Source organism: Xenia sp. Carnegie-2017, unplaced genomic scaffold, assembly GCF_021976095.1.
Source record: "Xenia sp. Carnegie-2017 unplaced genomic scaffold, XeniaSp_v1 HiC_scaffold_19, whole genome shotgun sequence".
Taxonomy (NCBI): domain Eukaryota; kingdom Metazoa; phylum Cnidaria; class Anthozoa; order Malacalcyonacea; family Xeniidae; genus Xenia; species Xenia sp. Carnegie-2017.
In genome coordinates this window covers 12,246,278-12,262,774 of record NW_025813481.1, presented here as the reverse complement: position 1 = coordinate 12,262,774, position 16,497 = coordinate 12,246,278, and the positions used below count along the sequence as shown (strand labels likewise).

Here is a 16,497-nt window from a genome sequence, read left to right as displayed (position 1 = left end):
TCTGATGTTGACACCAGGATTTCTGCTTGTGATCGCCACATTGTTGGATAAACTTTCAACCATTGGAGCGACATTAAGTGATTGCTTAAATGTGGACAAATGGCTCACAAGAATTCGACGATGGATGTCTTTCATTCCAGGCTCTTCAGTTTCTCCTAAGTAAGACAGTGGTAAAATAAATGGTTTAAAACTTTCTGATGTTTCTGTTTATATATAAGATGGTTTTTCATTAAAACTTCTGCAAGTGAAGTCGATATTTGCATTCTTATCATCTAGAGAATTTTACATCTTCAGAATGAATAAATAATAGACAGGCAAACAAGCTCACAGTACGTAATATATAACAGTATAAAAAATAAAAATGTCGTACTTTGCGTAGCACGTGGAAGTATATCATTCACATTAAGTCCGGCTAAGTCAGCCAAGTATTCCCCAACCCATCTTTGAACTTTAAGTGTCGCTCTAATAAAGGATATAAATGCTTCATCTCCTCGCCGATGCAGCAAATTAAGAAGTTCCAAAGTACGAGCTTCAGGGGTGGATTCTGCTCGAATTTTGTCTTCGCAGTTACGATCCAGAACGTCCGTCATTTGTGGCCAAACAGCATCAACCTCAAGATTTCGTTTGATATATTCCCTGTTTTTTCTTAAAAATTCGCGATGCGCTTCAGACATTGCCATTATCACCGAATATCCGAAATACAGGCACTTCTATTTCGTTGTAAACTATCTAGAGCTTTTCTAAACATTCCTTGGTAAAGTTACAATTCGCACTTCCCATTCATCGCAATGACAGTGGTAATGACGTGTGAAGGTTTTTCCCCCGCTGGGCCGCTTCCCCAAACTCGTCCAGCGTCTTAACCAGGGTCCTGCTCTCCCCTGTTTTTCAGCAAATTTTCATCTTTATGAAGCAGCTCGATGAAGAAGAAATAACATTATTTGTCTTCTTTTTAACATCAAAATGAACAAGCTATTGATAGTTTGGTCGGTAAAGAAGTAAATGTGTATATTGCGTTGCTGAATTATAGAGAAAATTCTTAGCCAACACTGTATTTTTATAATTTTTTGTTTTTGTACATTTGTACTTTAGGAATACAAATTGATGTGAATGACTTAATGACTGTTTATCAGTAATATTTTTAAGAGTAAAGTTAGTGTACATTATGTTAAATTGGATAGTATTGCTTGGTATTGCCCTGGTATTGCCGATTTGCAATCGATTCTGACCAATGATTCTGACAGATAGGATACAATGAACTGGTCATTGTTTGGTGGGTTTTCGAAATGGCCTAGTTTTTGTTAAAAAATCATTGGTTTTGTATGAGAATTTTGAAATTTAACTATGCTGTTATGTTGGTTGAGCTAATGTGCATTTTGGCATATACATGCTTCATACAAAGTAATTAATTTCACCCTTATAACCTTTGCTATCTCAGGTGGGATGACATGACTGTCTGTCAAGCAAAGTCACACTCTGTTATTTTTTAAGAAACATTTTCTTATAATGGTGAAAAAGCCATGGAGAAAAATCTTGTACGAAGAACAAAATTACCCAGATAATTATGTTGACGAGTCTTTCCTGTATGAACTGAAAAAAATGGTAAATATTTGATAAAATGGTAAAAGATCAATAATTATGCCTACGATTTGAATTGGATGGGTATAACGAAGTATATTTTTTAGTATACACGAGAAACTATCATTTCTGGATTGTCTCCAATGAAGCTGGAAGAGTTTCACAACAATTTAGCAGGTTAAAATCAGGCTATCTTTGACTATCATCCTGTTCGTCAATTCAATTTTTGGGAACTGTAAATGGTTGTTTGTTTACGACAGTGTCATATATTTTGCAAACAAACTTGATCATACTGACTTCGTCGTGACTGCTGTGTAAGATCGTCTTACTAGAAAAAATCTGAGCGTATTTTTACCATATCGAAAGAGGATTTTCAAAAAATTATGTTAACTATAGGTATTTGGTTATGCCTTCGAATGGTACGCAGTACTTTTACTTTTTACTATAGTATGTTTTCCTTTTAATACTTTCTACATTTAATGCACATTATTTACAGTTTTACTCAAGCCTAAAATCAAAATTTCAGCATTAATGTATACGATTTGAAAGCATTTGCTGACTTAAAGCAAAGGATACGCAATATTTACTATCGCATATGTGTTCTTTACAAGTTTGACAACATAATAAGCTATAAGCTTCTTTTTACCATACGATAAAAATATGCCAAAGTCTCTGAATCACCATGATTCGTAGGTACTCTTCACTATTTTTGTATATCTGGCAAATCTTTAATCTCGTCTAAAGATTTTTGACTATTGCTAGTACTATCACACACGCTTGAACCGTTATTTTCAGTTGCAAAAGTTAGAAAATGATGCACCAGATACAAGTGGAGAGATTACGGTTTTTGGTAGAATATTTAAGAAAAGTGACACGTACACAGCATTAGTTTGTTGTTACATAGCTATTTACCGTTAAGATCAGGGTAATCAATAACAGCTTCGCTTTTCTTTCCCTTGCCTTCTTCAAGTTTTACAGGATGTGCACTAACTAAAAAATTTTGCAACGGCAATATACAGAATTCAAAACATACATGCATTAAGTCACTAAGGTCTGTCACATTCTACCAAATAGACATATTCGGTTCCATTGTCTTCTTCTAAGTAGTGATAATTGACAACAAACTTCAATTCCTTTGCGCCTAATTTATTTAAAATTTCTCCGTGACATATGTGTTAAGATATGCTCTCATATTCTTCCTGTAATTAGTAAATAATTAAGTCAAGTATAACTAACTAAATGATTATTTTAAGAGATATTTATGTGCAATAATCACAATATTTTTTAAAGTTCCTAATAGTTTCTGTTATTGCAAATTAACCACATTTAGTAAAGAAACAAATAAATCCATACGTTATATCTTGTATATATAGAAGTAGTTTAACCATTGTAAGATAGATCGTAGACCATAGACATTGAAGTTGAACATTAAATGTGATCGTAATAAAGTAAATGGTTTGAACCCGGGAGTAACGTTACATGTTTGTAAATGTCGATCGTCCAGGTTGGTATAGTACTGAGAAGGACTGCTTTTGTTGTTGTTGACTGACGTTTCGACAACCTTAGCGGTAGTCATCTTCAGAGTCAAATGAGGAGTAAACTGTCCTATACAAGCATCATCAGCGCTATACATAAATTTCGTTGTCGATGCCTAAGAAGCGTAATGCTTATATTATAATTGTTACGTGTAAATAAATACAAATACTGTATTTTACAACCAATCGTTTAGCTTTACACAAGACAGGTTAACTGTGCTCACAAGGGAAAATCTAACTGCTAAAAAATTAATACACACGTATATAACCTCAGGTATCATAACTTTGCAGATATACATATATAATAATAGAAAGAAAAGTGCAAAATCTATCAATTAATTATATTTCAGTGGCACAAATGTACATTTACATCATTGCTTCCTACATAGTCATAGTGATTAACTGATTAGCAACCTATGCAAAAACAACCACTAACAGTCATCTTTAATCATTATTCTGTAATATTATACCAACCTGCAAAACGTCGTGGCTTCAGTGGTTTTGTATCAAAACAACTCATAACCGCATTATATTTAAATATCATTATTGGTAATGATGAATAAACTTTGGTAGTCATCATCATCATATCTATTCGCGCCAAGGGGCGATCCAAACTCGGGCTGGAAGTTTGGAAGTGTTGCGCGTGTTGTAGCAATCAGTCGAAATCAGGGACGGCACGTGAAGCCTTGCTACTTGTCCCCAACTTTGGTAGTGAATTAAACCTAGGTGAGAATATCTCAAAATATATCCTATAAATCGTCAACACAAAACAATTGTTTTCAGCATGCAAGTACAATAAAAATAATATCTTCTTTATTACACCGTTCCATTATTTTATTTATAAATAATTCTTATCAACATATATAAGGATATTGCATGACCATACGAAACAAAGAATATGAGAAGTCTTCAAAGAGATAAACAACTAAAAGACTTTATGCCAAGTGAAGATTGTTTCTATAACGATGAGATGTCTGAAATTGAATGGATCTAAAAGCATTCTCAAAACGTTGTGTAAGATGACCTAAGACATGTAGTAAAAAATATAAAGATAAAAAGCTCCAATGCTGTTTTACTAACAGCAAAGATTTTCACAAAACAATGTTCTGCTCAACAACTACTTTTGTTAAGAATACATGTATTTGCAAAAAGTTCAATTGTTTCAGATCTACTCCATATTTCAAGCATAACATAATTATGGATTTTCATTCTTACAATGGAGAATATTTAATTCGGTAAAAGAATAATTATATAAATATTTCTCTGATGTTATAGGGCCAGCCGTTCGTGAAACTATTACGAACTCTGCCAAGGTAAGCAGCACATTTGAATAGGTATTTTTCCATTATCGCCATTATGGAAATTGTAGGAAATCAACAAGCAATACCTGATACTTTATACACAGAGTTACATATAGTTTGATTTAATTGCCATAGACAAATGTACTGCTTACCTCGGCAGAGTTCGTAATAGTTTCACGAATGGCTCGCCCTATAACATCAGTCAATGAAGTTGCAAGCCTTTTGAAGGAATCGGCGGCATTCATTGAAAACCAAAATCCTTCCTTTGTATGAAGCAATCGTCAATAAGAGAGTTCACCAAACACAAAGCGCGCATAGAAATTCGGTTGGAAAAAACCGCTACCTCTCGGAAGACATAAAAATCCAAAAGGCTTATCATGTTTTGACTTTTTTTGCTTCGCCAAGTGTATCAAAATTATTTTGGTTATTATTGAATATGATCCCCCCCTAATTATTGATCCCCGGCGGTGCCTGAAACTTGTATGCCGAAGGTTGATCTGAATTGTCAAAAGCTCTTTTGTGACGACGACATTAACTTAAAACTGACTTATTTTGTGTTGTTCAACACCTAAACTTTGTAAACTATAGCTTTGGAAAATCGTTCAGTTTGCACAAATGCTTGTTAAGCTATTTTTATAGTTATTATGGATATTATTATTATCTTACACGAACAATCTCATGAAGGGATTTTGAATCGAAAATGCTTAAAAATATGGGGCGCAAGGAGAAGTAAAATATCCTGAGATGACGAGATAACAAGGAAAAGCATAATCAAGGAGTATATGTTGAATGTTAGAAAGTATATCACTACGTATGGAAGATACAATTTATAAGTGCCTTATACAAAAATTTGATAGTATAACTTACTTTCATAGTCGGGGTAATATTCCGCTCCTTCACCTTTAGATTCGTAACGTTCTGTCAATTGAAAAGTCACCAAACGTGTGACAGTATTTTAGTCAATAAAATTCGACTCAGAAAAAACCCAAAACCCTTTCCGTGATTATTAACCTTAACATAGATGAAAATTTATAAAAATGAAACATACGCAGGAAGAAAATTTTCAGAAATTGTACTCATCCTTGTTAAACGTTACTTGTATCAATGTTTTAAAACATCCAACTGTATGAAGTTAATCGTCAAAAATCTACGATAATCATTTGATGCACGCCAAATAAGAGTGTTTTTTTTTACAAATTATTGCCGAAACAAAAATATTTATCATAATAGTAGCAAAGTAGCTACATCTTAGGGGAAAGCTTATTATTCACAGATTCTAAAAATTGTGATTACCCAACAATACAACAAAATCACAAAAAATTTGTCACAGCAACAAGGTAGCTATAACAAGGTATAGAAAAGACTACTATCGTCAAGTTTCATCTTTATACACTTGATTTAAAACAAATTAAGTGCAATGGTTTACTTTCACCAATTATGACGAAGCTATCACAATCAGAGACAGCTTAAACTCATTAAGGCAATGATGTCTTTGTCAATGTGAACGTAATTGGAAGTTACTTTTTTCCGTACAAATCTCTACCAAGATATTTAAAAACATAAATCAAAACACAATCCGCTTATTGTAATCACGGCAAATGAAACGTTTTATTGTATAACTGTTTAATGTTTGTGATTAACCATTGATTGCAGTCGACTAGATTTAAAAAAAAACAACATGAGATTCTAAATTTTGACAACCAAATTAAACAAGGAGCTACCATGCAACACCTAATGAGAAGAAAAAAACCTTAAAGGTATTGGCATGTAAGATATACAGTATTAGAATTTAGAGTAGTCCGTTCATCTAAAATACAAGAATTCATTGAAAAATGTGATATTACGCGTGTCAATGACACACTTCATTGCATAACTATTTAAGATGCAAATATTTAAAATAACAAGAAAAAGATCTTTGTTCATTCGATACTAGCGATACCACGAATTTGTCTATTTTTACTTTCCTATTATCATTCTAATCGAATTTTTCCTGGTAAATGTTCAAATGGTAAATGATATTACGCGTGTCTATGACACACTTCATTGCATAACTATTTAAGATGCAGCTATTTAAAATAACAAGAAAAAGATCTTTGTTTATTCGATACTAGCGATACCAAGAATTTGTCTATTTTTACTTTCCTATTATCATTCTAATCGAATTCTTCCTGGTAAATGTTCAAAATTATTTTTTGTTAACTGTAACTAATAATAGACTGAAAGATATGTGTTAAAAACAGAAATTGGGGATTTGTACATGGAATTAAAGACTGTTACGCTCAAAAAAAAAATAAATTGAATTTGTGAAGTCTTTTGTTTTGTATAAAGGTAATAACAAAATGTTAAGAGTTTTTCATTTAGGCATTGGAAGTTCGATTTAGTCGCCAAGAGACTAACTTTCTATCTTATAGAAAAATCCAATACAAACTATTGGCGATTGAATCAAACGCCTGACGCGTGAAATGTTCTTAAAATGGTTATTAGGGTATTGAAAGAATTCACAAATGCAATCTAGAATAGCAACGTGTAGTTTTTATCCAGTAAAAAACATGTCACAACTATGTTTGTAAAAATTCTCTCACCTTGAAAAGTTTCAACAACCTCCACTTCTTCACCGTTTTTGCTTCCGTCTGACAGCACGAATGCCTTCTTCTGCAGCTCGTGACCTTGAGAGAAATAAATATTTCTTTTACAATGTAGCATTTCAAATTCAAAAGATCATAGCTGGAAAAACATGCTTTATGGAGATTTCTCTAAGCAGATTTCGTAAATGATTGCATTTCAGTATGCTCACAATCGTAAAGTTGAAATGTGTTTGAAAAAAGTATTGTCTACAAATAAACAGTTATTACAAATAAACATTAATTCCAATAAATCTTGCGTAAATCTACCTATAGCAAAACACAAATTGTTTATGAATGGACTGTTTCTTAAATTATTTAATTGGAATTTTCTTTATATCATACTGGATAATGGCTTGGGCAGCAAGAAAAAATCCTTACTTTATCGTTTCTGTCACCATTTTGTTGACCTTGCAACCTTGCTCATGAAAAAACTTCGGACATTCTGTGAATTTGACAAAATGCATTAACAAAAATTGGTACGCTTGCGTACACGTGGGAAGCCTGTAAGACAAGAGATGCAAAAAGATTGAAACAAGTGGAGTTGCAGTCACTTTAACACAGGCTAAGAACTTTCTAGTATGCATAAATTTAACAGTTCGCAATTGTTATGAGACCATCCGGCAATTGCGATGAAATATGAGTTATGTTTGATCCCATTTATCTATGCTTCAAGACCTGATATTTAAATTCTGTTTAAACAATATTAATATTTTGAAACATTGAATTCATTGATTGACAACTTGTTTTATCATTATACTTTGAACTCCTGATAATAACAAAAGAATTGTTATTATTTGTGGGGGATTGAAAAAAGGTTTGAACTTTTTGTAAATAAGAAATATGATATAAAGGCAGTGCATAGAGTGTCATCACAGACATGATGTCTGCCACTCTCTTGTTTTGCATAGCCTAATTTCTTGGACAAATAAAATAACTCACCTTCAATGTTGCAAACAGACCAGTGAGACCTCTCCCAGAAAATTGTACAGCTCAATATTAGTGCAAACTAGATAGACAGTAATGAGTAATTGTAAACAAACATTAAAAATACTCATTGCAGATACATTTTCATTCAGTGACTGTGTCCAAATTATGAAAAATACGCATGAATTTAGCATAATAATAATGGAAACCAACGATTATATACTTTTTTGGAGCCCATTTGCAGATAGTTGAGGTGTTTTCAGATTGCATAACAAAATGTGTCAATGAAAACTATTAGTAAGAAATAGCTTTAGGTGAACTTATGTAAGGAATTCTCTTTTCAATAATACAAAAATCAGGTGCACCTTTAGGTGAAAATATGATCTTTGGCCAACTCTGGCCAGCAAGGGTGCGAATTTTTCCAAAGCATTTTTTCACAACAGAGGAATGTTTTTAGGAGAATGGGCCTGAAATTAAATAAGCAAATACTTGATTTAATAAAGTTCGATATAATTACTGGTAAACAAAATAATAGCACATAATAAATGATTAAAATTTCTCAACTAAATAAGTCTTCATTTTCAACATATCACAAGTGCTTGATACCTTCATATCAATCACCAACAATTTACACATAAATTCATTCACTTTTCCTTGAGCTTCAAAGAAATAATCACAAACAAATCCTAAAACACTTCTCCAATGTTTTTCCAGAAATATATCCCACAATTACCCATGACATCATTTTTGTCTAACCTTGGACATTCGTTTAGTGGACTGTTTAATGTCATGGCATTTTTTTTTTTATCTTAGTATAAATTTTAAATGTAAATATCAAAGCCCAGCAAAGTACTTTTAAAAGAGCCATTTAATGCATAAAAAGAAATATATATTTAAAAGTGTATCGTTTCATCTTGACTCTCAAGACATCATCAGACAATATTAAATTACAAGTATAGAGGGATATATATATAATAGCGGACCAGTCAACCCCCCTGGTGGGGATTAATACTGGCCAGTATACAAATGTTGTTTGTTTGTTTTTGTTTTATATATAATAGCGGATATTAGTATAAATTGCATTAATCATGTCAGGTGATACCACCAATTAAAATAAGCCTTCACTTTGTAGCCCTTGTTCAAGCTTTCATTTAATATCATACTGCAACTTATCTCACTATATCTCATTCAAATTTAATTATAAATTACATACTTGAATAATTACAAGCTAATATGCACAAAACCAACAAAAGAACCTGAAGGGGAAGTTTTATCTATAACCATTAACCAATACCTGCATAAAACTATTTTCATTTAAGTTCATTTTGTAAATATTTATATTTTTGCTAACATTTAATAAAGATGTTTCCATTTGAAAAAAATTCAAAACATTCATCTTACTTGTCCCCAGTTACTTTCTTCAGTCGATAATAAAACTTATTATTTTTCCATGGCCTGATGTCTTTTGAACAGCCATAAACGTCTGCCATCCACAGCAATCAAACACAAGTTCCTCAACTGCATAAATGATTGGTGTAAACTAACAAACCAAGAAGGCCTAGAGAGGAAATTTGATCTATAAAAAACATTAACCCATATATATCCATCATATATCTCAAATCTACTCACATTGAAGCGTTGATGATAAACAAACTGTGAATCATTGTGATATCTACATATACTAAACCTATAATAATATATTTCTCGTTTACTTAACTAACTTGGATGATTACAATACTATTTTCATGTGAGTTCATTTCGTAAATATTTACTAATTTTATTTATATTATAAGTACAAAACCAAGAGAAGAGCTTTGAGAGCAAACAAATATAAAACCAATACATACTGTCACTACCGACTCACCCTGAATGGTTGATGATAAAAAAACTATGAATCATTGTAAAATCCACAGATAACAAAACCTATAAAAATGTATTTCTCCTTTACTTAACTAGCTTAATGGTTATAAAACTATTTTCATGTAAGTTCATTTCGTAAATATTTATTTATATTATTGCTAACATTTAAACAACATTTAAAAGCGATGTTTCCATATAAAAAAATTAAGATTCATGTAATCATCTTACTTGTCCCCAGACCACTGAAGACTCAACGGCCTTTACCAGCTACCTTACCTAACTTATCTTTAATTATGGTCGTGAAGATTTTCGTCTCAATCCCATGATCCTAATTGATAACAAGTCAATGAATTGTAAGAGTCCCAAACAGTTATAAAATATAACGACAGATGAAATACCATGCACTGGGTACAAGGAGAGATGTTCTGTTTCAGTCGATTTTAATTTTGTTAAGAAAAACGTATTTCGAGATAGGAATGGACCGTGACTTCCTTCAGTTTTTTATGCACATGCTACAGAGTCCCCGGAATCTACAAACTTCTAAAACCTTAAATATAGACTGCATTCTGGAAAATAACTTTGTTCAAATCCTGAATTTAATAAATAAGTCTCATTCTACTCGCTACGAACGCCCTGCAGTGTGCAAGCTGTTCGAATTTTGAAAGCTGGTCATTTGCATCATACAATATGATTTATACCAAAATGCTGGCAACTTGATTCTATTGTTGTATGAAATCTTTTTTAACTTAACATTAACAACAAAGTGCATGTCACTTAATTTTATCAGCTGCTTTTCCACCCAACTGAAACTCGCAGTCTGGCACTGTAAAGTATTTACTTTGTTCTAATGTTATAAAATAGATTTGACTATGTTCTCGTGGAGTTTTAAGAAAACATATATCAAGGAATAATTTTCTACTTCTTTCCAGCAACCCAGTAAATACCTTTGCATTGACGCAAGAAAAGAGACGATCATAGCTGAGCCATCAAAAACACAATTGGCGACAAAAACTGGTCCACATGATCTACCATTTAATGTTAAACTAAAGCATTCACGAAAAAATATACGACCAAACAAACATATGATTAAAAAAGTGAGCATGTATTTTCATTTACACTACGATACTCTTCAGTATTAAGAATTACAGGTCGATCACGGTTTGTCTCAGAAAACGATAATCAATGATTGATTAATGGTTATTGATTACACATTTAAGTGTAGTGTACAAAGAAAAGTTAAAAACAAACGACAAACCCGATTGCTAATTACAAAATAACATTTCTGTTTTGTTTTCTTTAGACGACCAACCCCAACAGCCATTGCAAGTTGAAAACAAGACTAGCAATAGAATATGTTCGTAGTCTTCTCCCGGATAAACCACCACAAGATCGTCCCGTATCTCGACAAAATGGTTTAAGAAAAAATGGACCGTTGAAGACTCTCTTTTTCCCGTCAAGATTTCTTTCTGAGCCTAGCGTTGCCAAATGTCTAGGCATCCAAAATGTAAATTCCCAAATTGAGGATTACGCTTTTCTTGAAAAATCTTATCGAGGGCCTTTTTGGAGAGCTAAGTAATTTTTTGTTAGCATCTCTATATTGAGATGAGCAGATATTTCTGCAAATGAAATGTCGCAAAGTTTTATCATCATTTTGTTTAGCTTGGATTTTTTGTGCTATTCACTTCTAGATTGCTTCAAGAACTCTTTCGATGGTTTTCAAGTTTATGAAAACGTCCAAAGTCCGGATGTAACAAGGTTTTCTTCAGCGAGCCAACGAATCTCTCAAAACATCTTGACCGTTGATCTTCGTAGGCAGTCGCTGGCAGAACAATGTGAAACAACTCAACTAGATCATGGTGATGGTGTAAAAGAGCATGATAGAAATGACTGCACAAAATCAACGAATCATTTCTATAAATGAAGAAGCAAATGACAACGTTATTGATATTCATGATTCTAATGCTTCCAAACAGGCAGCTGGTGTTGATGTTTGGACTGGTCAACTTTCTAAAGGTGAAAGGGATTTAGATAACAGGAAATCACGTAACACAGATCCTTTAAATAGAATCTATGATGCAGATATTCATAATGTTAATAGCTCACATGATGATAAGGACAATCATCTAAAATCAACTCACTGCAATGTGGAATTGCAGTAAGGAAACCCGTGAATAAGCTATCAAGGTAAAACTTTAAATTGAAAACAAATAATCAGGAAATTTCATAGAATATTCACAAACCTTGTTTTTTATTTAGAAATGAAAAAGTCTCCGATTTCTCTCGATGGAAGTTTGAAGTCAACACGAGCCCGAAATTGGGTCTTTTTTTGTACTTTGCATATGGTTTGAATGTGACTCAAAACAGGTATAATGATTTGTAGCTATTGTCATCTGTACTTAATACAAAATATCTTTTGATTTGACGAATTTGGGGCTTGCATTTAGGTTGTCTATACAACTACGGTGCAAAATAAGATCACGTCTTTGGGGATTGCTATTTGGCTACAGACTTTAATAAACGAGGTCAGAAATAACAGAAGCAGTGTCTTTAAGAGAGTTTTCAAAATCAGTTTTATTGCCATTAACGCTTAGGTGCAACTCTTTCCAAACGTAGTCCAAGATCCTGAATGTTCCGTAGAAGGTTGCGTTTATGAACTATCGTCAGAATATCTACCGCTTTTGAATATATGTATTGCTTCTCCAAAGGTAAACCAACCACTTTTAAATTTTCCCTTGACACTTAATTTGTTAGTCCTCCGTCTTCTTTCAATCAGCCTAACGAAAATTTTTTTTGCAATAATAACAGGGAATCAGCATTTACATCCGTGCAGGCAATATATCTAATACAAAAGTTGAAAATTCAACCATATACTGTCCAATTTGAACAATCAAATAAGCAAATATAATGTATAAATCTATATCAATAATTATGCTTCTCTAGCATTACAAGAGACTGGTTCTACCTGTTTGGATGTGTAAAAATCCTGTACGATTTGAGCATGGTATATGTCAACAATGTGTTGCTGCAGTTGTTTATGTTGCTCAAGAAAAATATATCTCGCCAGGTGAGTGAAGCTTTCGTTTCCTCTTACATACCAAAAGCTATTTTCTTTTCATGATTTCATTCCCAACTTGCAATATGATTTTGAATGCAAAACTCATTGAAAATTCAAACAATGCCACACAAACTCGGGTTTTATGAAAGCCAATAAAACCAAGCACAAATAAACTTATCATAGGAAGACATGATGGAAGGCGTTTTACCGAAATTCAATTTCTTTTCCTAGATTTTGTGCAACTAGATACTTCATTTACCTTGAAGTAGTACTTTATAAGAACTGATTTACTTACTCCGAACTAAGTTGAATATTTAAAAGTTTCAGTATAAATCACGCTTTCGCCCTTTGAGAATACTTTTTAAGTAACCAACATGAGCGCAAGTCAACACGTAATGCTGTTCATCATACAGCAGAACAAAGTCAACGCGCCATAAATTGATCTATTGGGCTCATCATCTCGACTTACCATAACATTGTTGGATAGCTGTTGCATTTCTATTTTCTTACGTGGGTCAACATAACGTAATTCGATGTAATCTGAAGCTTTCTATTCAAATTTGTCATCGATTTCTTGCTTTAAAAGATCCTCAGTCTTTGATTCGTCAACTTCAAGATACATGTGACGATAATTCAACTCATAAGTAGGACGTGCTGTACCATACTTGCCACAAAGCCAAGGAAAACTGCAAATGTGGAAAAGTGAAGATATTCGATGCCTTTTCCTCGTGGCAAATAAGTCAAAATTGACATAAAAGCGATAAAAAAGATTTACCTTTTCAAATTTTCATGGACGCTCTGTTTAATTTTGTGATCCTTTGTGAGAAAACGTTTTTTAAATTCGACTGTGTTGGGAGTGGAAGGTTCATCTACAAAATATTACACAAAATGAATGTCACTGGACTTAGAATCTCCTAAAACACAAATATCAAATCTACCAGTTTTTGAAGATGACTTGAAACTACGAGAAGTAATTGAACTCAGAATTTTTTCTGTGCTGGCACTGGAAGGTTCATGTACAGTTTCAGAATATCAGTTTCATCTATTTCAAAAATTGTACCTGAGGTCTGTGAAGCTTTGTATAATGTGCTGAAGGAAGAATATTTAAAGCCACCCACAATAAAGCAACAATGGTTACACATTGCTGATGAATTTAAGTGCAAATGGCACTTTCCCCATGCAGTTGGGGCCATTGATGGTAAACATATCAATTTGTGTGCACCTCCAAACTCAGCCCCTGAGTACTTTAACTATAAAAAACATTTTAGCATAGTCCTCTTGGCTATTGCAGATGCAAATGCTAAATTCATCTCATTTGATCTTGGAGCCCCTGGCAACCAGTCAGATGGAGGAATTTTTAAAGACAGTCACCTTAAAAACATATGCAAGACATGCTATTTCCCACAAGCTGAAGAACTAAGAGATACATTATTGCCTATACTTTACTTTCTGCTTGGAGATGAGGCATTTGCTTTGAATGAAAATCTAATGAAACCATATCCACACCGGACTGCAATAGGTGATGAGAAAGTTTTTAACTATAGACTTTCACGAACACAAAGAATTGTCCAAAATGCATTTGTATTGATGTGTAGTCGATTCACATGTAATTTTGAGAACATTGGAGTTGGATGTTTCACATGCAATGCAGGTGGTGAGGGCCTGTATGGCACTGCATTACCTTTTGATAAGTCAGAAGGACCAGTTTTACACACATCCAGGATGTATGGACCTTGAAGCTGAATTAGGAAATGTTGTGAATGGTTCTTGGAGAGCACAATTAGGCAATGAAAATGAAGTATGTGACATCCAGCCAGATGCTGGTGCCCGCCCATCATCAATTCATGCAAGACAAATCAAAAATGCTCTTAAAGACTATTTCTTTGAAGAAGGGGCAGTTGATTTTCAATGGACAATGACAAACTAAAGAATTATAACAAAGAAATAAATTTACCTTGTTTGAATATAAAAAATATATGAAAACTTGTTTTGATGGTTGATGTTGCCCTTTATATATATATAAATCCAGTAAAGTAGACTCAAAAACAAATGTGTAAGTTATTTTGATGTAGAAGTTTAATCATTGAAACATGTTCATTTAAAATACCCTAGTTTAATAAAACGTGGTTGAAACTGATTATTTATTGATTAATCTGCTTGATTAAATGGTTGTTATTGAGCCCGTGGGGCTCTGTGGCCTGAAAAATAGTCGATTGTATGGCAAACTTGATCGTCTTTGTATATCTTTATCTGCCAGACCACGCATTGCATGTGCCACATCTTTACCAAAATATCCCACTGGTCTTCAGGAGCAGATGTTGCTCATTTTGCCAACTGGTTCAAGGCAGATGCTGCTGACTCAAGAAATGGACTATGTGATTGTTTTCTCTTCTTTGAGCTTGAAATAAAACTACATTCACTTCCTGTATCTTCATTATCAATAATTGAATCATTTAATTGGTTTTCTCTGTCTTGTGCAAAACGTTCATCAATAGCATTTGTAAATACTTGACGATTGTGTGATATAACTTCATCCGAGAAACTGCACTGGTCAATAAACTTCCATTTTGATACATAAACTTCACTAGCCCCACTGCCTGTACCTTGGCTTTTTCTTATTTTTCCAACTTCTTCACTATAAAATGTTCTTAAGCTCTATCTTTGCTAAAAGTTTAAGCCAGAAATTTTATTAGAATAAACTTATTTGAATCCAAATAATAGCATATAAAGCTAAAGATGGATATGTTTTCCTTTACCAATTTTGGCATGCCAACAAGCTGAGTTAGAAGTTTGAACAAATTGCCATGTAAGCAGGACAAGACATTTTTTCTTTGCGATTTAATGTAAACCAGAGAGCATAAACAATGTTTATACATCGCTAAAATGCAATTCTTACGACTCCATTACAATCTTATCACTCACCTTTGATGCTTGGCAAATCAACGTTTGGCAGTTCAACTTTGATTGCCTGCAGTATTTCCTGGTAGTGTGCATTCTTCATATTTCTGTTTTTGTAGCGCTCACTTTTGGTACTCCAAATTTTCTCTCTTTCTCTGACAGTATCGAGCAACAAACTCACCACTTGATCGGGCCAGTTTGTCTTAGAACCCGACATGCAGTGTTGCCAGATGGGTAGCCTGCAAACCCGCCCGAGCTACCTTTAAAAGTAGCCCAAAAAAAGCCCAATTATATTTTGCAAGAAATAGCCCAAATTTGCATCAAAACAAGTAAAAAGTAGCCCAAGTTTTATTCACTAGCGAAGAAGTTATTTACAACAGTCGTGAGTATTCTATCTTTTACAATTTATTCACAGGCTTTTTATATATTTGGCTAAACAAGGTGCAGTTATTACAAGGCGGATAATGTACTTGAAATTTGAGTAGTTTTACGTAATTATAAAGTAAAGTGCGTAAGTTTAAGTAGCGCTTTGAGAAAGTGTAGGATTGGCTATTTCCTCTATTGCTAATACATAAATCTAGATGAATAATATACGCACGTTATGTTCTTCACTACAATATTAGCGCAATTGCTGTTTACCACGACAAAAACAAAAACACGTGGAAGCTAGATCATCAAAATTTTTTCCAGCCCAAAAAATCGCGCAAAAAGCTATTCCCAGCCCA

General features: G+C 33.3%; 3 long non-coding RNA genes across 9 annotated transcripts; all 3 read right to left on the bottom strand.

Moving 5' to 3' along the window:
* Positions 1-1,923: 1,923 nt before the first annotated feature.
* On the bottom strand, positions 1,924-2,785 carry LOC124438210. The gene is made up of 2 exons (XR_006946019.1): positions 2,488-2,785; positions 1,924-2,313 (listed from the first exon to the last, which is right to left on the bottom strand). It is a non-coding gene; the product is annotated as an uncharacterized LOC124438210 (long non-coding RNA).
* A 426-nt stretch (positions 2,786-3,211) lies between these two features.
* LOC124438191 lies at positions 3,212-9,973 on the bottom strand. Of its 7 annotated transcripts, XR_006945999.1 has the most exons (8): positions 9,824-9,973; positions 9,589-9,646; positions 9,361-9,477; positions 8,325-8,426; positions 7,975-8,041; positions 7,414-7,477; positions 6,994-7,077; positions 3,902-5,329 (listed from the first exon to the last, which is right to left on the bottom strand). It is a non-coding gene; the product is annotated as an uncharacterized LOC124438191 (long non-coding RNA). The 7 variants fall into 7 exon arrangements; XR_006945998.1 differs by lacking the exon at positions 9,824-9,973 and adding an exon at positions 3,212-3,832 and having other exon boundaries at positions 5,279-5,329; positions 9,361-9,705; XR_006945995.1 differs by having other exon boundaries at positions 9,361-9,646; positions 9,824-9,836.
* Positions 9,974-15,492: 5,519 nt separating this feature from the next.
* LOC124438206 lies at positions 15,493-16,179 on the bottom strand. The gene is made up of 2 exons (XR_006946015.1): positions 15,797-16,179; positions 15,493-15,538 (listed from the first exon to the last, which is right to left on the bottom strand). It is a non-coding gene; the product is annotated as an uncharacterized LOC124438206 (long non-coding RNA).
* Between the last annotated feature and the right edge of the window lie 318 nt (positions 16,180-16,497).